The following is a 25,167-nucleotide window of genomic DNA, read 5'->3' as shown; positions in this document are numbered from 1 at the left end:
AGTAAGCAATTTAAAGTTCAAAAGGCCTTTATGGCTTTATAAGCCATAAAACACTAGCTTTAAATAAAAGTTTATGATGTGAAATCTAAAATTAATGGTTACTCACTTCCATAGGTCTCCCAGAAACAAACACTAACATAAATACATAAATGTACATAAATTATTTGACATGCTGCTAGTCAGCTGTCCACTTACCTCAGTAGAAGGTCATTTTGTTTCTTCAGCTGCAAGTTCTCTTTCTGTAGCTTGGCTTGTTCAGATTTTAGAACAAGTATTTGTGTGTTCTGCACAATACCACTGCCACCATCACAAGTAAGGGGTATTTGGGATTGCTGAGGATCTGCTTCTTTCAGCACTAGAAAACAGATTTATACATGTGTGTGCATAATTTGGAGAGTGCTTAAAATCAAACCAATACATTTTTTAGCCTATTCCTTCTTGTGGTTTTATGTGTGAAACTGCACTGTGTTACAAGTGCCATTACAACAGTTACTCTTTTTTCTACACAAAATACACCTCCCACTATTCACACTGCCAGGGAGATGTTAAGAAACATGACAGATTCCTCACTGGGCCATTTAGAGGAAAAATAGTTACTGTTCTAGGTATGTCATAGCTTTGATTAGAACTAGGTATTCATATGTCAAAGAGAAAGTGGCAACATGAGCTACCACCACTGCAGCTTATCCCTCCACAAGGGCAAACGTGTCTGGAGAAAAACACAAGAGCTGCTGTGATTCTAATGCAGTTCATATGCAGCTGCTGTAATCTACTTTCCATCTCATCTTCCAATGCACCCAGTTCTCCTCATACCCTTTGAGTACAAGGCCTGCATCTCAATCTGGTCTTCAAACATTTAGCCTCAAAACTCAGAGTTTAATATGAAGGAGTCCCTTCTATTTATCTTGAATTTACCAGTAACATCTTGCTCTTGGTGTGCTCTCCTCAGTTCTTCATTTAGCTTTCTTAACTGTTGCTCTCGGTGTTCTGCAAGGGCTTTATAATTAGCAAGTCTATATGAAGCAGGAAGGGAGGGGAGAAAAAAATCAGAAAACCTCAGTTTTATAGTTATTACAGTTTCAGTTGAATTCCAATGAGCTATCAAATACAAGACACACCCATGTTATACAAGAAAAACTACATAAACCTGGTTGTCAGTTAGATTTTGGATAAAGTGCACCCAAAAGTTGGACTAATTATTTCTGGTGCATCCCTTCTCTCTAGTGAAGTAGAGAGTGCTTTCAGTTATTGCTTTCCCCTTGCCTTCTTTTGTGAGAACAGTTATTCCATTTATGGCTGAACACAGTTGATTGTGAAATTTTGGTGGGTGTATAGGGAAGAAGTTTTGTAAGCAACCCAAGGTGCATATAGATTTTACTTTCTCTAACCCCCATAAAAACTTACAACACCTCAAGTTGAATGCTTACTTCTTCTTATGTGGGAAAAGAGCAAAGTAGAAGCTAAGAATTAAGTAGTTGAGAATTGTAAGATAAAATTTGAACTTACTTTGTCACGGCAAGGGAAGATTGGGACGCTCGATATGAGAATCAGCAAGCTTCGTTTATTAATTAGAGCATCAGACATTTATGCACAACAAGTAATAAGCTCATATATATTCTGTAAGCTAAGCAGTCTATTGGTTATACTATAGATATCAGCTCTTCCTCATTCCTTAGGAGTTACACTTCTTTTTTTCTCATGTCTCTTTCTCAATTACAGCATTTTGCTATCATAATACCACTATGCTTCAAGGACACAGTGTTTTTGTAGCTGCAAGGACTCAGATTAGCCATGGCCCTGTACTTTTCCAATTCTTGGTCAGCTATCCAGAGTTCCCCCACATTACTTCACTTCAAAGGAGAGGGATTGTTTCGTTCTTTCCAGATCACATTTTACCAATTGTGTTTTGAGATTATCAATTTCTTCTTTGTACAGCTCAGCACCTTTATCTAATTTTGTCTGAAAATAAAATATTTAGTACAAATTAGGGCTTTTAACTTAGCAATGAAATTAAGGGATGTTTACATTGTATCTTTACTATGATCTGCTAGATTTTGCAGGACAAGACCAGGAGCAGAAAGTTATTTTCCACTAAGGTGGCTCACATTACCAACTAGCACTATAGTAGCAGTTGGTATCCTACACTGGTGTATTACATACAAGCATATTTTAGGAAGTTTTGCTGACTTCCGTGCAGATATAAATCTGGGAATTCTAAATTAGCATGCAAATGTTGAGTAAATAGCTCATGCTTCAGCTTAAAAGTTTTAAGATGTTTCAAGTGTTTCAGAAATGCATCACATACAAGTGACGTATTTAGTTTCTAGTATTGTAATATGGATTCTAAATGTTGCCACTGATGGTTGCACTGGTAGAATGTGAAACTGGCTGCTAAACAAGCAAGTGGAATTTACTCTAGGAATGCCATGCAGAACAAACACATTTACTGGAGATATGGAGAGCTGTGTTTCACCTACAACTGTTGTCAAGCATGCTTTGTGTCTTTAATCAGAGGAGAAAGAGAAGAGTGAAGTATTTTGCTCATACCTGAAGACTCTGTTTCTCTGTTAAGGCAGTCCTGAGGCAATTATCAATCTCCTTCAGTTTGGCTTGCAGTTGGGTGAGCTCACTTGTCTCCGTTCTTATTCTTATTTGTGCTTGTAACGTGCTTATCCTGTCATCTCTCTCTGACACTTTCTCCCACTTCATTTATTACATTTTCTAACTTCTGAATTTTTACTTCCATAGCCTATTGAGATACATCAACCAATCAGTTATGAGCAGTTATGTCAAAAGACAGTAACAGAATATGGTCATATTCTTAGCAAGAACTAGCAAAAACCCAAACCACATAAAAAAATCCCAACACTACAGGCTCTATGGCAGCTCTTCATGTCCAAGTCACTGTTTTGTGCCACCTTTTAATAGTCTAGAACACTCAAGTCTAAGAAAAGAAAAAGTGCTTTGGAGAAGGGCAACCATGGCATATAAAGGAGAGAAAATGAATTCTCAATTCTTGTGATTAAATAGAGAATTCTTCTCCAGCTTCATGTATAGTGAATACCATATACTTACAGGAAGCATCAAGAGTATCACCCTAATAAAGTCAATACTTCAAAAGCAAATAAAAGCTTCATATGAATTTCTAAACTTTACATCTATTTGTGTACAGAAATCAGGCCATTAAAATAATCATGTTACAGGCAAGAGCTCAAAATTCCACTTTGGAAGTAAAAGAGCTACTGAAATAAAGTGCACTCTATTTGTATTGTGGTGGCATAGATTTACAGTTGCCATCAATCCTTATTTTCAGTTTGGAGTACTCTCCCTTAGAAAGCAAGCATCAAAGAAGCTTTCCTTAGAAGCAAGTATTGGTACCTTTTTATCTTGTTCTGCAGCCTTTAATTTATTATGAAGCCTATAATTTTCTTCTTCTAATGCCAGACTGGCAGAGCCACCAGGGGCCAGTTTTTCTTTTAGTGTTTAGATCCTGAAGCAACTCTTCATTTTTCTCTTTTCTCTGTTTTAATTCAACATCAGCATTTTTACTATAATCAGCAGTTCTGGCATCCAGCTCTGAAGAAAGTTCAAGGAGTATCTGAAAATCAGTAGCATCACAGAGAATAATTTTTTTAATTGCTAGAAATATGGCAAGTGAAGAAACAGGAAGTACCTTAGCCTGCATTATTATCACATTCTTGTTTCAGTGCCCCATTTGACAAAGCTTGCTGTCAGAAATAGTATCATTATCACTCAAAGAACAGTTTCATTTACAGAAGAAAGGGAGGCAGGAAGGGGCACAAGAGAAGATGATAGTGTATTGCAGGTTTACCCGTATTTCTGCATTATCTCAAACTCTAATATTAGAGAAACAAATGGAACTATATTGGGAAGACTTCTTGAAAGTCAGCCACAAAAAACTATAATTATGCAAAGATTTTTCTTACTAGAATGTATTCATTGACTAAAGGAAATTAAACCTACACATTGGACTGTTGTAGAAACCCACGTGTTTAACATGTCATATAAATAAAAACTTCACATTTGTCAGGAAATGACAATGTTTACTAGATTTTTGTTTCTTTGTTAAAAGCTTTGATCCACATAATATTAGGGTAGGGAATTCTTCTGAAAACCTTGCCAACACTGCAAAATCCTGGAAATGTCAAGACTGACTATTGACTCTACAGAAGAAACTTTTAAAAATAGGCTAAACTTAAGATTTAATCAGAAAGATGAAATCTTGTGAAATCCTGTTCATGATGCACTAAACCCTGAAAAATGCTGTTCAGATTTCCAAAAAGAGGCAAGCAGTAACCATGAGAAAGAAAGGAGTATAAATATAAGTCTAACTGAGTTTCAAAAATGGCTATAGTAGTTTTGATAAAGTTTGGCAAGAAAAGCAACATTTTCCAGAATTCAGACTAATAAAACCCCAAATAAACAACCCACCTCCCATTTATTACCTGGAAAGTCTTTTAGAAAGCAACTCTTCAAGTTTAAAAAATCTTTAAAAATCTTCTAAGTATTCCTACATTTTACAGTTGAAGTATGAGTAAGTGCTGATAATAAATGAATGAGCATTCAAGAGCCTTTTTTGTGTTTTGTTTTCAGTCATAGGCATTTGCAGAGTACTTACACAAAATACATTTAATTTTACCTTTACTTTAGGAGTCCAGAATTTAAAGACTTGCAGGAGTCTCTCATTATCTTTCTTTAGTTCTTCTTTCAGTTCCTCTGCATCCCAGTGAGTTCCTGAACAAGCTTCCCAGAACTGTATTGTTTCTTTTCTAGGACTTTCTTCCTGCTCTAACTCTGCTTCAATGCAGAGAAGTTCATTTTCCATTTCTGATACATCTTTGAGAATGCTCTAAGAAAAAAAAAAAAAAAGATAATTTAAGCACTGGTTTGATTGTCACATGTCTAAATATATCTTCTGTCCTCTCAGCTATCAGTATAGCAGGAAGTCTGTTTTAGCACCTAATTATCATATAAAAGACGTTTTGCTAGACTTAAAATTACACCCTATTGGGAAAGCAAGAAGACAATCCATGTTCCTGGGGCAGGTGGAAAGGGGGGAAAAAAAAAGTGCTTATTAGCAAAAGTTTATTCCATTGTTTTAGAACAAGTTATCTTGGTATTGAATAGTATGTATTGTAGAGGGCAAATAAGTAAATAACAGTCTCAACTATTTTCTAACCTAGTAAATTTATTTTCAGCTGCTTTACGAAGCAAAGCCCTCTTATTATAGAACTAGTAGCATAAAAAATATCTCTATTCTTTCACCCCCCCTTAAGAGAAGTTTTAACAGATAAACCCAAGGCCATTAGATTTCCACCACCACATGACCCCATGCCTTGGAATGAGTTTTTATTGTCTATTTTTTTCCCCAAATATTACCTCTGCATCCAAGTAGAAACTTTGTAGCCCTTCACAGCTCCTTAACTCTTCAGATGATACTTCATTCTGCTTCAAATTAATCTTCCTGAGACATTGAATCTGGGACTGTAGGTGATCTTGTTTTCTCTTTTGCTCAAGCAATTCCATTTCATACTAGTGAACAGTAGTGTGATACTCTCTTCTCTTTGTGCAAACAGAGCTGAACAGAAGCTGTTGCAGAAGCATGGGATGTATCAGCGAGCCTGTTTTAAAATGGTATCCTACATCCAGCTGAAATACAGTATTTTATTAATCAATCTATTTACTCTCTGAGCCTCTAAATGTCCAGGATAACTAACACATGACTAAGAAAATCAGGTTCACATGTGCATTATAGTAATGGCATGTAAAACTTTTAGCTGAGACAGCACTTTTCCAGTATGCTATTTTCTGTAGACTCCAAAAAAGCCAAGAAGTCTAAAAGTCTGTAGACAGTCTAACACAAATCTAAACTTTGAAAAACAAAGTAAAGTGTTCTTTGTTATATTTATTTTCTCCTGGAGTTGTGAAAGGTGCAGATGATCTACGAGAATAATATCACTATGCTGATTTAAAGCTTTATTCTACCAGAGCTCACTAGTTGAATCTTAAATATATTTTACCATGAAAGTTAAAAGCCAACTATGGAAAAAATTAAACCTAAAATGGCTGTGTTAAGTTATACAATGAGGCTCTTTGGAATATTAGTTCAGTTTCCAAGTTAATGGATATTTGTAGACATCACTGACTCTCAAGAACCTCACCCCCTCTCTCCAGGCCTGTGCATGTTCCCATGCTCCAAACAAAAAATATTTCATGGTAAATAAAGAAACAGAAAAAACTCTGTCATTTACTGTACTTCTGCATATGCTAACAGGAATTCTTTCCCAACTACCCATAACCTTTTTGCTAATAATTTTAGCCCAATGGAGAAACTGATTCCAAACTGGGGAAGGCTGTAAAATCAAACTACTGCAGCAGTTTTGTAGAGTAAGCATGCATCTCTAAGCCATCTTGCATGTCTCTTTCCCCCACAGAGAAATAGTCATCTATTATTTGATCTATAGAGTACAGAAAGGAAATTTCATTTTCCAATTAAAATGCAATAGTATTAATGAAATAATTCTGTGCAAAGCAGCTGAGCTTCAATTAAAAACTAAGTTTGATTTACATTTTCTAAGATCGTAAAGCAATTACTATCAACTTATTTTCTCCAATGTATGGACTCTCAAAACCCAAAGCTAGAGTACGTAAAATCCTAACTGTTACCATTGAGAGCTTATTAAAAAAAACCCCAAACCCAAATCCAAGCAATACGAAGCATCCACATATTCAGCATTATAAGTTGGTACCTTCAATTTGGTCAATAACTTCTGGAGATGGGTGTTCATTTCCTCATTTTTAGTTTGAAGTGTTTTGACTTGTTTAGTCTGCTCCAGTGTAAGCTGAGGCAGTATCACAGCTATCAGTGCTTTCTGACTGTTCAGTTCACTCTTTAGCTTAAGAGACACCGTAGAGAGAGACATTCATATCTCTTCCCCATACTTGGGAATTTCTCAAGAAGCTCCTAAATGCAAGAGAAACATACTAATTCATTCACAATAAGGAAAAGTGTGATTAGCTATAAACAGAAACAAAATAAATTACCTGGCTCTGGGACTAACCCCTACAGTATGTACTGGTTTTACAACAGAAGAAGACTTTGCCTCTCTACAACTGCCTGACAGGAGGGTGTAGCCAGGTGGGGGTCGGCCTCTTCTCTCCAGTAATATGTGATAAGTTGCACTAAGGGAGGTTTAGACTGGTTATTAGGAAAAATTTCTGAATTGAAAAGGCTGCCAAGTACCGGAACAGGCTGCCCAGGGAAGTGGTGGAATCACCATCCCTGGAGCTACTTCAAAGATGTGTACATCTGGCACTTAGGGACACGGTTTAGCAGTGATCATGGCAGTGCTGGTTTAAGGGTTGAAATCTATAATCTAAGAGGTCTCTTCCAACCTAAATGATTCTATGACCCTGCATGACTAGCTATTTTCATGGGGGTGGCTGGACAGTAATGAAAGCAAGTGAGATATTCTGTGAGCATTACGTTGATGTGCAATCACTGAACAAGAACAGCAAATCAACTGATCCCATGGTATGCAGCATCTTAGCAAGATATGCAAACCATTTTATAGATAATGCACAAAAGGCTTATGCTCCATGACAAATGTCATTAAGTTTCTATGTGCATCCTTAAAACAAACAGAAAAATAAGCTTACCTTAATTTTCAAGGTTTTTTCTGTCAAGCTGTCATTGGTCACCTGCTCTGCAATATCCACTGGGTTTACCTGAATGGACATATTGTTCAGGTTTCTCTGCTTCAGTTGTTCTAAAGCATCTTCCAGTTTTGCCTTTGTTTCAACACACTAAAATAAAAACACATATTTAAGTACCAGTTGAGATTAAAAGTTATTCATAACTTAGGTATGCAAATTTCAACACTCACCATCTCAGAATTTCTTTGCAATTCTGTCTTCAGCTGGTCCCGCTCAGACCTGACATCCTGAAGAAGTTTTTGTAGCTCATCTTTTTCACAGTTAACTGATGAGATTTGTTCTTTAAGTTGTAAAGAGTGACTAGTTCTTTCAGTTAATAACTGGTCCTTCTCACATGAGACAATATTTAATGTCTCAGTTAACTGTTGAATCTACAATGAACAGTGGAGAAAAATGCAAATCACAATTTGGTGGTTGTGGTCTTTATACAGCCTATGAAGTAGTAAAACCAGTTGTGTCAAATACAAAAGTCACAATTCTTAATTACTAAAATTCACACTAGCAGAACGAAAAGTTGAAAAATAATTCTGGTGTTCTAATAGCATAGAAAAAGAATTTACAAGGAAGAAGAACAGCATGACACCCAAAAACTTTATATCAGTCAACTTTGGTTTTCTGTAAAGCAAGCAGAATCAAAGGAAAAGGCAATCAACCTATGTCTATATCACAAGAAAATTAAAATAAATAGAAGATGAGCACAAAAGATGGACAATATCTTTATATTTCCACTACTGGAGAGTAATATTTGCTAAACTGAAGCAATCCTCAATTATACTCTTTGATCTACAAAGGAAAGATTTGACAGGTGAAAAGATGCAAAGTAAACACTATGAAAAGGATGAGTAGGCCAGAATGAAGTGCAAGACTTTCAAACATTGTCTGGTATTCAGAAAGTGTGCAAAGCACCAAGAATTCAAAAAAGAGTTAAGTCCATACTGTCTACACAGGGCCTTTTAAAAAGGTGGAAGACATGTTTAGTTACTGATTATTATATTAAAAATGCACATATATGATAAACTCACATTCATTCTAAAACTGGACCAATCCAACGGGTTACAAGGCTGAGATCAGTAGACAATGTTATTACTAAACATCAATAAAGAAATGTAGACAAAATCCTTTTCCCATGGTTCACGTACGTTTGCCAACCATATGGCTGATGGGCTGAGAATAAAAATCAAAAAGTTTGTGTAAATTTTTAGCATATGAGTAATAAACCATCAGAACACAAAATAGTGACTAAACACCAAAACTCCTCACCTTGCTTGTTAGGCTGTCCTTCAAAGTCTCTGCCCACCTTTGAACCTTTAACAAATGTTCTTCCCTTTCTCTAGAAGTCTCTACCATGTGCTGAAGCTCATCCTTCTCCTTGTTAAGTGAAGTGATTCTCTCAAGCTGCTCACTCCTTGCCCTTTCCATTTGTTGCTTTTTTGCCAGGAGGTCACCATACTCAGCTGAGACACGAGTCAGGTTTTCAGTGACTTCAGTGAGCTGAAAAGAACAAATCCAAAGCAGGATTGGTATTTGTAATCACCTCTTGCATGGGCAAAAATAACTTGATGCTTTGGAGAAAAAACAACCAGTAACATTATAGGTTCCTAAGGTTTCTTGTCCCAGCAATGAAGTTTAGATTGAAGAGTGTTGTTGGATCATCATTCAGAAGCACTGTCTGTACATATGGGTGGTTGTAAAAGGATTCTTTTAAGGAAAATAACACCCCCAGTGGTTTCCTGCTGTAGTAAGCCAAAATTTTGCTTAAGAGCCAGTCAAATGTCAGCGCTACTGTCTCAGTGGAAGGCAAAATTAAAATGTGGGAATACACGCAAGACATTGTGAATCCATAAAAATGCCTTGGGTGCTGTATGCATAGGAGACATCACAATATGCTGAAATGAAGCCTATCATCCACACTGGCTTCAGACATGAAAAAAAAAAGTAGAGAACCAATTTATAATAGTGTAATAAATTAAAGCAGGAGCTAAGCTCTCCTAAAGTTGCTCAAGGATCTTCAGAATTAGATAGCTAAATGACATACTCGGAATGTATAAAATTTAAGACTGGGAAAAGAGAGAGAAGTTAAAGTGCATTATTGATTTTAAATAATACTCATTCATCCAGCACCAAGACATATTTAGTTATTAATAATGGGTTTCTTTAGTACATCTACTGGAGCCCTACAAACTGGAGTTTGCAGTAGACATGGACCACCAAACCCAGCAGAGCTTGTAATTGTCTCGACAAAACTGCTTCTGACCTTCTGCTGCAGCTCATCAGTTTTTTCCTTCAATGTCTCTTGCACCTTCAAGAGCTGATTTTCTTTCTCTGAAATACTTCCTTTCAGCTCCACAATCATCTCCTGATGTTGTCCAAGAGACTCACGAGTACATCTCAACTCCTCCTGCATCTCTGACTTCTTTGGACACAATTAAAGTACATTAACACCCAAACCACTCTTCCAAAAATCTAAGAAATCTTCTAGAGCTGCTCTCCTATGGGAAGAGAACTAGTTTTATTGCCTTGCTAATTGTCTCCTGTAGCGTTTCTCTTAGCTGGTCTCTCTCATTCTGGAGATTTTCCAGTTGCATTTTAAATTCATCATCATCTCTTTCTGTCTGGATGCTGACTTCCTGGGAGTCATGTGGTTTTGGAATAACATCTGTTCTCTCCATTTTTTCAGATTCCCCTTGATATTCACTGGCCTTTGCTTCCTCCATTTCACGCAATTTATGTTGTGCCTGGTTCAGCTCTTCTCTCAGAAGCAATAACTCTTGCTCCATAGATTGTCCTTGAACCTGTGGTATCTATTTTGTAAGAGATTCAAATAAACATATTCAGAATGCAGCTTTAGAAAGAACTTATCTGACAGTTTGACAGTTTGATTATGTACAACAGACAGCAACACTGCTTTAGACAGATTTGCATTTTTTTTTAGAGTATTAAAATTTGACCAAAGCCCATATTCAATTTAAGTTTATTGAAATAAGAGACATGTGAAAATAAAACTTGAAGCAAAAACTTCTAAAAGAAGTTATCAGAAGTAGTATTTCACGGTCATAGTTTAAGCATAGAGGGAATATCAGCAACAAAAAAGCCCAAGCACAAACCTCTCCCATCTTAAAACTAGAGACCTTTTCACTATTTCTATTCTCAACAGTATAAAATGCTAGGTGGGCCCAGAAAATTATTGACTTGAAATTTGTCCATGGCCTCTTCAATATTAAAATAAATGCACATACAATACTTTTCTTTTGAAGTTTACATTATATATATATATATATATATACACACACACCCCCACACACAAAGGTACAATCAGCAAATGCAGTTATAGTGTTAAAGTGTTGGTTGCTATGTCCCTTCCATTGAAAAAGAACAGAGTCAGTTCTAGCTATGCTTTAAAAAAGCAGAATTACTCTCTACAGATGAGCAAATTTTAGCTTCAGTTTACTTGATTATAAGAACTATATCCATGTGCAGATCAATGCAGAATATCACCATCCTATATCAAATCAATATTTCACTAACAGAACATTTGTCACATCCTGGTACCAGATGTCCATTCATAAATATATGAGGTGTTATATCTCAAGTAAACAATAAATTTGATCTTTAATGGTCTGCAGTTTTTACAAATTTTTTCACTCAAGCAAAAGTTTAAATAAGCAAGCTTCCCATTACAGCTTTAGCATAATTACCCAAGTTCCTTCCCCAAACTCCTCTGTTTTCAAAAGTAAACTGCCCAGCTTCTCCTGCAAAGAACGGTTCTCTTGTGCAAGGAAAATGATTTGTTCCTTTTGCACCTGAAGGTGATCACTTTCTCTACATCTATTACTTTCTGATTTTTCCTCAGCAAGCAGATCTCTATCAGATGTGATGATTTTCATTTCTTCTGTCATTTCAGAGATCTATGAAAAAAATACACAAAGACGGCACTTTATCAATTCAATATAAAATTAAATACCAAAGTTTTGTTTGATTCATTCTCCTACAGTGTTCTTAACCTTAAACCAGGACAACCAAAGTAGAACATCTTCCAAACCAAACGTGTTATTTAGAGAGCGTGCAAAGCACAAGGATCCAAAAAACAGTTAAGTTCATACTGTCGAGACAGTGCCATTAAAAAAGTTGGAATATATGTTCAAATACTGATTATTGTATTGAATAGGCACTCATCAGATAAATTCACATTCATTCCAAAGAAGAACCAATCCAATGGGTTACGAGGCTGAGACAAGTTGAGGATGTTGTTGCTAAATATCAGTAAACAAGGATTCCAAAGTCCTGAAAGCTCTCTTCTAACTCTTAGATGTTCTTCAGTACTTCCTATTTCCTATGTTTGAGCTAAGACTGGATTCCTAAATGGAATTTTTACATTTATCAATACTTTCTTGATGATACTGATGCCTTGGACTGGCTACCTAGAACAGAGGCTAGACAGAGTTTAATAAATACCTACTTTATTCTCTAAGGCCTCTGAAGGAAACACCTTGGGCAGTGCATAAGACATGCAGAAGCTACACCCAAGATGGACAACAGTCACAAGTTTTCTCAGACAGATAGAAATTTGGTCTCTTTGCATATCAGAGGTTAATTGTCCAACTATAGCTTCAAGTGAAAGCCACATTCCTCCCGGTTTGCTTTTCCCCCCTCCCTGATTAACTTTTGTTTATATTTTCTAGAGCCTGAGGTAAATGGTGTGACCTTGGTTCCCAAGCCCAGAAGGATTGTTCAGTCTGACCAAAATGTGAAGAAAGCTAACTGGTGTTTCATATAGAGTTCAGAGTTACACACTAATGCAGTACAGAATCTGAACAATATAAATGCTAAAACCTGAAGGCATCAATAGAGAGAAAGTTGTTAACATTTAATTACATTTTGTTGATTAGTGGAAGTAGACAAAGCATTAATGAGTTTGTAGATTACTTGCCCTGAATAATTTTCACTGTGCAAGTGGTTCTTAGAACAAAGAAAGCTAGAAAGTGTTTGCCCACAAACCCTTCAAAATCTTTACAGCATACTTAGTCTACTAACCCCTTACCTGTTAGGAACTAAAAAAGTTTCCTGACAAGTTTCCCAGAATTTGCAAGGTAAATCTCTAACTTCTCAAGCAGAATTTCTGCTAAGAGATCTTGATATTTTCTCTTTGCTCAGTTACACAAAAAAATCATTTCTAAAATAGTGCCCAGGATCAAACACCATTATATTTACACATTCAGTTTTCAGCGGTGACCACAGCAAATAGACATGCAAAGGTTGGACTAGAAAATAATGCATAATTATAGTAGTCAGTGACTAAACAAATTAAACTAAACAAACTTATTCCTTGGTACAAATATTAAATACCTGAGAAGCAACAATTTAACAAACTTAACTGTAAAATCTTAGGTTGACTCATGACAACTTTTGGCTTTAAAGCTTCATATCCAATAGGCCTCCATTAGTACATTACCAATGAAGAACAATACAGAACCGAGAAAAAAGGTTAGATTTTTTTTTTTACCTCTTTCTTTTGCATCTCAACTGTATTTGGTAGAGATTGAAATTCTGATAGCTCATTTACTTGCTTCTGTAGAAGTGCATTCTCTTTCAAAGCATTTTCTAGTTCTCCTTTTAAGTCATCTGCCTTTTTTCCAGCTCCACATGAGAAAGCAAATCTAGAAAACGAATTTTAAACAAATAAACAATTGCAAGAGGAAAAAGCACATTTTAAATTAAGCAGAATACTTATATTTCATTCTGGATGTCATATTGTTTTAATTCCAGTAAAGTACATTTTACTGTTGCTAACAATTAAAAGACTAAGCTCCTGGTCAGAAATCTGTGAGCACTTCTTAGGTCGATATCCAATTTATTTTAGATTCTCTCTAACAATCTTCATTAACTTGACTGTACAAAATATTTTGCAAGCTGCAATTTTCCAGAATGTTCAAGGAAGTGCTCAAGTAGTTACTCCATGCCAGCAATACCAGATACTCTGGTTACTTTATACTGACCCGAGTCTCCATATATTGAGGAAGACAAGAGCCAAAGCCTTGCCTATCCTCCCACCATTACAGGGCAAAGGGAGAAGAGAGGGAGCAAGGAAAAGGCACCACCTGGAACAGTACCTTTTGGAACTTTACCCTCCATCAGTGAAGTTAGTCTTGTGTTTTCTTGAAATAAAGATTGCAGCTCTCTCTGCAAGTCAGCTTGCATTTTTCGGTAACTGGCTTTTTCCGCTTCTGTCGTGGGGTGACAACCTTTATCCCAATACTTTATCCCAATATCGTGTATTATGTCTGGCAGCTGTGTTTTTTCTCTCTCTCTCTCTTCCCCCCCCCCCCCCTCCCCCGGCCGTCTTGCCGCGGCGGGGCGGGGAGGGAGGAGGGAGGGGGACTGGTTGCACTTTGGCTTTCGGCTTTTGGCTGCTTGGCTGGCTGGCCTGCTCGCTTTTGCTTGCCGCTTTGCTTGCTTGCTACTGCCTTAGCCCTAGCTGATAGCTGCCTTTTTCCCTTTGCTGCTTTCTGCGCTGTTTTTTTTTCCCCTTTTCTTTCGTCCTCTCTTTCTTACCCTCCCCTGAAGATACTGGACCGGCTCCGGACCTGACCTGGGACGTCCGGCGGGATCTCCGGAGCCTGCGAGAGACGCTCGGCACCCTCCACAACACTGACTGGTCTTCTTTTCTTTTCTTGTGTTGGGGAGTGTTCTTTTGTTATTTGTCAATAAATAGGTTTTGTTTTCCACTTTGCTCCTCCAAGGAATTCCTTCCCGAACCCGGTATTGGGGGGGGGAGGGGTGGTTGGAGGTTTGTTTTTTTTGGGGGCACTCCCTTTTGGAGATTTCCCCTAATTTGTCCTAAACCAGGACAGCTTCTATTTGGCTTTGATATAACTGGACATCCTTTTGCATTTGGTTGTGGTTACTTAAGAGCTCATTCTTCAGGAAAACAATACAACATGCAAGTCACACACAGAGTAAAAGTCTATGCACTTGACATTTAAATAATGCATCTGGTACATTTTCTGTTGTCACTCTGACCAGCTTTGACCTTGATAAATATGGCAGACTAAGGCACAACTTAACTGCATTCCTGTCAGAGTCCTCTAACAAAACATGCCCTAGAGTTCAGGGCCATAACTGCTGCTACTATTTTGTCTTTAGTCTTGGAAAGCTCAAAGTAAGCTCCATCCCACTTCTGAGTCCACATCTCCTATTCTCCATTGTTCTCTGGTAAAATTAGGTCTGAAGTCTTATGCCCTAATAACGCACTAAAGACTGCTTCTTTGATGTCTCTCTCTCCCTCCTGGTAAACCTAAAACTAACCACCAACTCCTGTGGAAAAAGCCTTTACTTTCTTTTTATCTCTTTCCTGAAGACCCATTTTGCACAAATTGCATAATAAAAGTATTACTTAGAGTATTTGGAGAAAGCTAATGATGAGTGTTCCACCACACTGATGGCCTCCTTCACAATCCTGGAAGCTGACAGGCCCTTAACAACATCTGGTACAGCTATAAATGCAGTTCAACAAGTACTTGGCATCTTCTCCTTCAACTCCAAATTTTGACTTCTGAGAAAAGCACATTCCTTTTTGGCATCCAAGGCTATGGCTTCACTGTCTAAGAGGGATTTATTCAGCTGCTGAATTTCTTCAGTTAGTTTATCACAAACTCCCTGAAGAAGACAACACTCAAAGAAGCAAAACCAATAGAGCCATAATAAAGTAAATGCGTTCATTTTAATGTGGTTAAAATGTAAGTTCAGGCTTAGAAAACTCAGTAAGTTTACTTTAAGAGGAAGAGTAGCAGGTTGTTTGAGAGACGGGATGAACAGCAGCATTTCTCATAGCTTGACTCCCCTGTATGTTACATAGTAATTAACATTTTAAACTTTGTAAAACAAAATTTCCCAAGACCTGTAGGGAAGCAGATGTTCATCATACCAAGGCTATACCTAAATTTAATCCAACCCAGAAGAACAAAGTCATCTCTCAACCCTGTAGAAAATTCAAGTTTACCAGTGCAAAAGATGTCTCCTTTTTTTTCCACTTCTGCTTTTTGTAGTTCTTCCACATGATTCTGTAATATTTTTATTTTGTCCTCTTTCAGCTGTTCCAGTTTGGAATTTATTTCTGCCTAAAAGTTGGAGGGAAAAAAGGGGGAAAGAAGATTGGAGCATTCAGTTTAGATTTTCAGATCAGAATTTATCAAAACCTACACAGAAAGCATTCATGGTTCTTAGCCATATCCCCCTCATAGCTGGTAAGATTAACCTGAGCACAATTATGTCTAGCTTGGCCTCAGCAGATATGGTATTTCAAGCTAAACAAACCAAGCACATTTCTCACAAGTCTTACTATCTGTAAATTCATGGAGAGGCTCACCTCAGGTTCCTCATTGTACACTTCAGCATTTGAAACTAGATTCTTTAAGTTGGTAATTTCATGCATTAGTTGAATCTGTGGAGCAAATTAAAGCAAAATTGCAGAGGATGTTAGAAAGCACCCAACACCAGTAACTTTAGTTGCCAACACCATGAAAACAAGCCAGGTCTATCTTGTGTTTTCTTTTTTATTAGTATATACTCACATATCTACTAAAACAGCTACAAAGCAAGATGCTACATATTCTTTCAAAATGGATATGTGAGGTGCAAAGCTCTGTGTTTTAGCTCCCCAGTAATTAGAAAGGATTCAAGTACCATTTAATCTGCAATAGTTTGACAAGCAAGAGCAATGTGATCAAAGAAATCAATGCAGAAATTGCACAGATAAAACACATCAAATTCTAGTCATGTTAAGCAGTGTTTTATGACACAGAGCAGATATTTATGATTTAATCTAGTCACTGACAGGAATAGGAAGGTGCTAAAATGAAACTAAAACAAGCCATGAACACATTTAGTGGCATTCTCTGAAAGAAGTCACAAGTAGAAGACCAGATAGGAGCTTTTTCCATTACTTTCTATTGGTCTTTGTTAGACAAGTTTTACAATAAGCACTCATCTACAAGTACTTATGTATAGTCACAAGCAAAGGTAAGAAAATGCAATCTGCAAATTTAATAATAGTGAAAAGCTTTAAAACAAGCACCCTCCTGTGAGTATTCCTATGTAGTTTACCTGTATGAACTGATATATTTAATCTAATGTATTTGGTGAAGTATGTGACCTTTCAGTATTGCTATAAGTAATCTACTACATGGGTATCAATAAATGCTTACATTTTATGGACTGTCTTCAGATATCTGCAAACAAATAATTTAAAAAGCAATTCTTGCAATGGAAACTATTTTAGACATTACATCTGTTATTAGATACCCAAAAACTTTGCAGGGAAAACTAATTTAGGATTTGTTAAACATTAGCTAAAGAAGATAGCACATTCAGTCTAGCATACAAAGGGTCTTCTAAATAGAATCTTAAATACAGGCTAAATGGTAATATTTTATACAGCAAATTTCTTTAAGATCTATAAATCATTGTAGGGAACACAATGCAAATAAGCAGTGACATTGTTAAATTGTAACCTGAAATAAAAATGCAAAAGGATGTAACAAACTTCAACATTAGTGTCATGATCAGAAGATATTACACAGACTAATGTGCACAAGTAATGTCCAGCAAAGGGATCAGGAAAGAAATGGAACAATACATCCAAGTCTCAAGATCTCAAGTTACTGATTTTGTTTGGGGTTCTTTTTGCCATAACTTATTTCACACTCCAGCCTTTAGGCAGGTAGAACCTAATACAAGTAGTAAGTATTTTAGACTATAGAATCAGAGCATAAACATTTGGATAAACAAGGAACATGTCCAGTAACCACACAAAGAGTGAAGAGAACTGAAAGTCAGCATTTCCTATATTCTAAGTTATCCAGTGGATAACTTCACAGTTTTTGTGACTTCCTGGCACAAAACACAATGTTTTGATTTTACTATTACTATTCTTACTATTATTTTAAAATAATTTCATGATTAAGCTAAATAATATGTTAAAAGTTAATGCTCCTGTAGTTCATGGATTACCAAAATGAGCCATCTTGGAATTTAAGACAAGATGTTTCACACAAGAAACATGGTTTAGCAACTAGAACTTCAAAACAGTTCTAAAATGTATTTAAGCAGCAAAATAACTGCCACACAGAAGTCTAGAGTGAAATTCAGATCACACATTTATAGAAATAACATATACATATATATACATATAAATACATGTTTAATCAGGCTGCAGTATGCAACTCTCCAAAAATTTGTCTGAATTCTATGCTCTAAGTAAATCCAGTTTAAATCCTGCATTCCTTCATTCATTCTGTTGCTGAATGCAGCTTATAACACCATCTGTTTGTGAATCAGCATTCAAGGCTATGTACATTGAATAAACTCCAGAAAGCATTTGGGCAGAGAGGAATAATCTCTCACTACTTCAATGCATCTTACACCTCGTGATCTTTTTGTGTTTGCTTTTCCAGTGCTTCAAATTCACCTATTTCTGTTTTTTTTCCTTCAGTCTCTCTTTCAGTTAATTTATTTCTGACTTCAACTGCTCATTTTACAGCACTAGATTATCAAAGTTAGCTTGCAGGATGTTGACCTCGTTTACAGCAATATCCTGAAGAAGTGGCACAAGAAACTTTAGAAACTGTTGCTGCACTATCAGCCTTATTTCTAGAAAATTCAGAACAGACCTACCTTTTCTAGTGCTAATGCTTCACAGAGTTGCACAGATTCTTCAAAGTCTTTCTGGGTCTAGAAAAAGAAACACTCTCAGCAGATCTACAAGATCAAGCAAGTGGAGTATTATATTTCTTGTTGCTTATCTTTTCACACAGCTAATCCTGTTTAAAGATCAAAGTTGACTGGATCATTTGCCACAAACCCACAGAAGCACAGAACCATACCACAGCTTCACAGAGATTCCAAGAGACTTTCTAGCCAGCTTCAATAATTCTGCAGACACAGAACACTGGTGTTCTACAGAAGAGTAAGGCTGATCTTACTGAGAAGCATGTTATGCATATGTGAAGTACCAAAAAGACAAAACAGATTATGATGTTACCCAATTCATGTTAGGACCAGCAATCCATTCTGCTTCTGAAATTTGATCAGGAACCATCAGGCAATGGCTGTCATATCCAGAATTCTCTAAGGTAGCTGAAAAGAAAGATGCATTAACAAAAGTATCAGTAGATTTTAAACTGAGCATCAAGAATTTACTCATAAAATAACTTTACCACATTTGAAAAAATCATTCAATGGCAAAAACACAGCACACTGAGTAAGACTTCTGACTCTCAGGATGTTCTGTTATGAAAGGGAACACCACTGAAATCCAATCCCTATACTTATGTTGACTGTCTTACCATGAAGTCTACATCAAATCCAGAATATATGCTTAAGTACAGAGTAGAAGTTTGAGTGTCAAGGAAAGAACCACTCAACAATAACCTGCAAGATGTAAGGAAAAAAAGCATCTCACCCCCATACAGAAAAAAAAAAAAGCCCAGAACAATCCACTTTCAAGCAAATACATGTTTGACAGGAGAGGTAATAAGGATGTAAGATGTAGTTCAGCAACAAGACTGCTAAATTGTCCTCTTGTCTTCAGTTAAATTTTCTTAGAAAATTTCTTTTCCAATTTTCAGTTCACTCCTTATGAATCCTTGAATTTCTCCATCTCAATCTGATCTTTGAGTAATGACTTCCTATTCTTGTTTAGGATTTGGGGATTTTACACCCACACACCTCTCCATTTTTGGGAGGAGAACATGGGTTGAAATGGATAGTCTGTGTTAAAGAACACTTTCCCAAAATACTAGGGGGTGTGGGAAGGCTGCATGGCAAGTGTTCATAGACCCTGCCATTTACCTCACAGCTCTCCCCTTTGGTCTAAAGAATTAAAAGCTCAATATCAAGTGAAGTTGGGGTAGTAGAAGCACTTTTCATTGAAAAATGTACATCAACCCTTGGAGTCCAGTTAATTTGTTTTTTAATTTGTGCTACCAAAGGATCAACTTATTCCCTTTGGGAAACGTAATGCAATGCTTGCAAAGTTATTTATCAGGAATGTCACAGAAAATAAAATAGAATGGTCTGGGTTGGAAAGGACCTCAAAGACCATGTAGTTACTTACAACTCTCCACATCTGGTACTGCGGGCAGAAACAACTTCATTTTTTTTTGTTTCAGTCAGCATTGCATTTTCAAAGTCTTCAAAAAAGCTCACATTTGCCTGGTTTATTTCACCAGGAGCCCAAGTAACTGTTCTTCTCTTGGTCTTTAAAAATATTTACAGAAAAAGTGATAAAACCAAACCACTAGGCAGAGAGTAAATGTTGCCTCAGGCTAGTTCTGTATCAGTACCTGTATCACCAGTTAACTAGACAGTATTTTGCCATTTCCTCAAGATTAGTTGGAAAGTAAAAAATTCCCTGCAGTCTGTTCACCACAAGGCAACATTGAATTGACAGAATTTAAAAGTTAGCCCTTTAAAAATATGAAAAAAAGAGTGAAAGTTGCCCATCATACTTACTCTCCATTATCAGTATAAACCTATGTATGTAATATCACCTTTTGCAAAGTATTTCAGAGTTATCAGGTAAGATCTGAACAGGTGCTTACTTTAACATTCTCTTTGGAGGCAAAGGAAGCAGAAGTCACCGGCACCTCAGTTAAGTTTCGTATTCTGTCCTCCTGTACTTTTTGAAGGGAATTTTTTTCTTCCAACAGCTGGGCCAGTTGGTCCTTTTCCATTGCATGAATCTGAGATTTTGAAGACAGCTTCCAAAAAGAGAATAGTAATCACACTGACATCTTAAGAGCAGAAACCACTCCTACAGAAGATACACAATTACTGATACTTAAAAACAACTACACACATATACCCCTTTAAGTCTGGAAGAGAAGTCTATAGGAATAAAATCCCAATATTACTGGGTGGAACGTGCCTGGGCTCGTCGGGCCCTTGCTGCTGGACCAAAGGTGGCAGCTGTGGTATTTCACCTCAGAGACACCTTTGGCTGGCTGGAAGTTGCAGGTAGGCATTCAGAACAAGTCCAGGCATGGTAGAAACTCAGTTTACCTCTGGTAGAAAGGGTTCAGGCGATGGTGAAGAGGAAAAAGAGGATTCTGCCAGAGGGTTGTAATCCAGTTTTATTCCAGGGTTACAGAGCTCTGAATCTTGGTAACAGCTCCCAACAGAATACCGACCGCATGGTCTCCATGTCTTTTAAGCCCGGGGGCAGGGAGAGGGAAGGGATAGGTGAGCCACCAATCCAGGTGGGAGGGGGAGGGTCTCAAGGGACAATGACACATAGACAGGCCAATGACCCCAGGTCTGAGAAGCATCTTTTGAACTTCTGCCAATCACATGACGCCCTTGCTGGAATGTTAAGCTTGAGGGACAGCACTTAGGAAGGGGGCAAGGGGGAGGGGAAAGGACAGGTTGGCACACCTGGGGGACTGGAGTAGCCAAAACAGGAAATTGCAACACACTGCGACAGAAGTCTTTAATCTTTAAGAATGAAAATGACCGTTTAGTCTACATTTTGACTGTAGATTTAGTATTTAAAAGTGGTCAAAACTCCCAGAAACAATACAGCCTCAGATTTTTCTAGGTATAAAAAGAGCATTCTCCCAAATAGAACTCACTACCTGCTATCACAGAAGATACACAACATACTCCCAAATTCTTGTTGCAAATTCATTATTGTTAAAAATAAGAAATAATTTTTCTAAAAATTTTCTCTAATGATATCTATAATTTGCAATAAAAAAATGTGCATTCTTTGATTTAATGCACTAGAACAGTATGGTCAGCACTGTTATTTTCCTGTGCTTTATTATCTGTGGTCTAACAAGACTTGCAAGATTCTTCCACAGCTCCATAGATTTTTAGAGAAGGAAAAACATCAACGCCTACATTGTTTGGTGAGTGTGACCGTGGTCACAAGGGTTTGCAGGTGAAGAGAGAGGCGAGAATGTTGACTCCATGATCAGAAGGCTTGACTTATTATTTTATGATATATATATATATAAGATTATGACTATACTAAAAAGAATAGAAAGAAAAGTTCTCAGAAGGCTAGCTAAGCTAAGAATAGAATAAAAAAGAATGATAACAAAGGAGCTCTCTCAGACTCTGTCCGAGATAGCTCAGTCCTTGATTGGCCATTAATTGTAAACATCTAAGAGGGGCCAATCACAGGTAGACCTGTTGCATTCCACAGCAGCAGATAACAATTGTTTACATTTGTTACTGAAACTTCTCAGCTCCAGCAGGAAAAATCCTAAGAAAAGATTTTAATGAAAAGATGTCTGCAACAGGTGAGAAGTTACTATTGTTCATTTACTAAATGCAACTTCCACCTATACATGACCTAAATTTTGCCAGTGATATTCATGCAGTTGCAACTTCCTGCAACTCAAACTGAAGTTAGACATCAGTAAGGGAGGAAATAATATGAAGTTGGGATCTTTAAGAGACATTCAATCACTTCTTAGATTAATTAGTTATATAATTTGTTTTGATCATTAATTATATGATTTGTTATGATTGTTTTGATCAGTTAAAGTGTGCTATAAGGCATCACAAATTTCTATTTCTTAATTATGTTAACCTACTAATTAGGTGTAACCAATTAACAATTCTGTCAGTTGATCTCATTCAGCCTTAGCCTGCACACAGATGTTGACTACCATTAGTTGTTCTAGAGTATTCATCACCTATTCACTTTTTATTCTCTCAATAAAAATGGCAAATACCACTATAAAGAGTTCACCTACCCCTCTAAATTTAACTGCTTTTGGTTTAAAACAGCTGGTCTCCAAATAGCTATCAGTACTAAGGATTGATTTATTTGAGTTTATTACATACTTCCTCCAGCTGCTTTTTCAAATCCAGAATTTCTTTGCGGTATCTCTTCAGGAGGGCATCATCATCAAGAACTTCATTGACTTTTGGTGTATTCTTCATTCCTTTGGCTATGTTGGCAAACTGGAAGAAAAGTCTTTCATGGGTAATAGTTGAAGAACAAATACCTAAAAAGACTTATTTTGTCCCATATTTCCCAAGAGAAATAAAGGGAGAGTTTATTAGATAAAGAGCAACATATAATAGGACAAAAATATTTGAATTAGCTTGTTTTTAATGTATTTTAAGCTTTGAAAAGGTGAAGTTTTCCTTTCTTGATAATAAACCTAAAACATGAAGCATAATATATAAGTAAGGGTATCTCAAGTTTTTTATTTAATAAAAAGCTCAAAAGATCATCAAAAAAGGGAGACAATCCTACCTAAAGAATATATACTGTATATTAACAGTTCAATTCTTGTAGTGCTTAACATCTTGTGCTAGCAAAGACTTCTCTAACTAGGTTTGGAAAAGGCAAATGAGATAAGAGTGGTTATCTCCTGCCTGCAAAGTGAGAGAAGGAGCTTTGTTCCAACTTCCAAAAAGCTCTAGGTAGACAACCTAGCACAAGATGATTAGGAAAAGATGCTGTGTACAAAGAAGTATTTCAAATTCTGATTTTACAGAAGCCCTTCAGAAGATCCAAGTCATTAAAGATCCAGCAGAATACATTTCCACTCCTCAAACCTGTCAACAATAACTAGTGCTGGAGAAGAGCTGAGAAACTTTACCTGAAGAGTGCTGAGTGTCTCATCAAAAGAAACAGGAGTAATTGTACAAATAATAACTGTTTTAGCATTTCCTCCAAGGGAGTTCTGCAGAATTCGAGTCAGCTTGCTGTCTCTGTAATTTATGAAGCTAATAAAAAAGAGGCAGCAACAACAACAAAAAAAAGTCAGATTTCCGCATAAACATGGTAAATATATTTTCTAGAGGTAATAGGTTATGTGAAACAGTTACCTACTGTTTCACATAACCTGTGAAACTGTTACCTACTATAAGAGTATAAAGAAAGGATTTTAATTTCTTAGTTTAGCACTGCCTTATCTTATAACAGGTGTACAAACAGTTGCTTACCCAGAGGGGTCATCACAAAGTTTTTTGATAACTTGACCCAGAATGAACAAGCTCCAGTTTATATTGCAGCCTTCTTTCAGTCTAACACCTAGGTACCACACATTTTATTAGTACTATTTTAAATTTATAACAATACTAAGATACATTTTCAACCTGCCAAGCTTTTGTGATATGTTATGCTCAGAGGGATTGATTGTCCAAGAGTTAAACCTTAAGTGCCACAATGCACTATTGACCCAGTAGCAGGCAGTACCCAATCCTTTATGATAGCCAAAATGCATTGAAATAAAACAGTAATCAAAAATAAACATTTAGAACCTTTACATAGTAAGCATCTGAGGCCATAAGAACTACATTTTTGCTTCCTGTTTAAATTTTGCAAATGCCCACATTGACACATATAACAAACCTGTCTTAGATACAAGTTTTAGGTTAGTCACTCATTGTAAGAGAGACTATTCCTTGTGTCCCTCTCAGATCACTTTTTTCTGATGAAGGCACTTCTGTGCAGCTTCATGCTGTCACTGTTAACAGATGAGCTTCCTCTGAACTAAAGAGTGAGCCATCTATTCCCTCTTGACCTTGACACACTAGTCCCTAAAAAGCTTATTGTGATTTTGTTATTATAGGTGCATCTTCACGGAGTCATCCCTATTGTATTAGCTCAGTGCAGGACTGTTGCTGGGCCTGCAATTCTAGAAAAGGCATATTACTATTTAACTGTTTGCACTTTACAGAATTTACAGTAGTTTCCTGAGTAGATCCTGTCCTACCAAGGGGAAAAGGCCTTATTTATAAACAGTAAATAACACAATAGCACATGAATCAAATAATGTCCTTTCTATCATAGTTTCTCATAGGGGTTAATTAACAATTGTTGTTGTCAGTGGAGTCTCATTTAACACTCACCTTCAGTTCCTGTTTGACTAGCTCTTTCACTGCCTGCCAGATCTACCAAGTTCTGCAAATGCATTAAATTTTTCACAGGTTAGTTCTGAGGCAATTCAGTAAGTCCTCGTAGTTCTAAATCTCTGCTAAGAATTTAATAAACTAAAGTTAAGCTTCAAAAAAAAAAAAAAAAAAAAAAGTAAAGGGTCTGTCATTATTAGAATTAATGCACAGCTACTACACACAACCAATAATCTCAAAGGTACATAAGGGTGTGGAGTAAGTTTCTATGAACTCTAATATTCCACCCCAAATAGTGCTTCAAACTGGCAGTGCAACAACCTCTACCCTTGGTCACAAAAAGATAAACAGTTTCTCAATACAGAAGTGTTAACTACAAGTGTTAACTACTAATCCACCTGTAGGAATCTTTAATGGGAAAGAGCCTAGGTGAGATGATCTAATGTCCTGTCCTGAGCTGGCTGTACGTCCCTCCTTGCCTATCATTGTGAAGATAAGGAAAATAAATGAACTACCAGAGGAAAAGCCTCACTCTGAACCTGGTTAAAAGCCAACTAG

At 36.7% G+C, this 25,167-nt stretch overlaps 1 pseudogene; it reads right to left on the bottom strand.

Moving 5' to 3' along the window:
* Positions 1–25,167, bottom strand: part of LOC128941401 (centromere-associated protein E-like) — a 47,119-nt pseudogene that overhangs the window by 1,380 nt on the left and 20,572 nt on the right.

The sequence above is a fragment of the Melozone crissalis genome, unplaced genomic scaffold, assembly GCF_028551555.1.
Source record: "Melozone crissalis strain CALT ecotype California unplaced genomic scaffold, PUWL_Pcris_2 ptg000035l_1, whole genome shotgun sequence".
In the NCBI taxonomy this organism is placed as follows: domain Eukaryota; kingdom Metazoa; phylum Chordata; class Aves; order Passeriformes; family Passerellidae; genus Melozone; species Melozone crissalis.
This window is presented reverse-complemented; position numbering and strand designations above follow the sequence as displayed.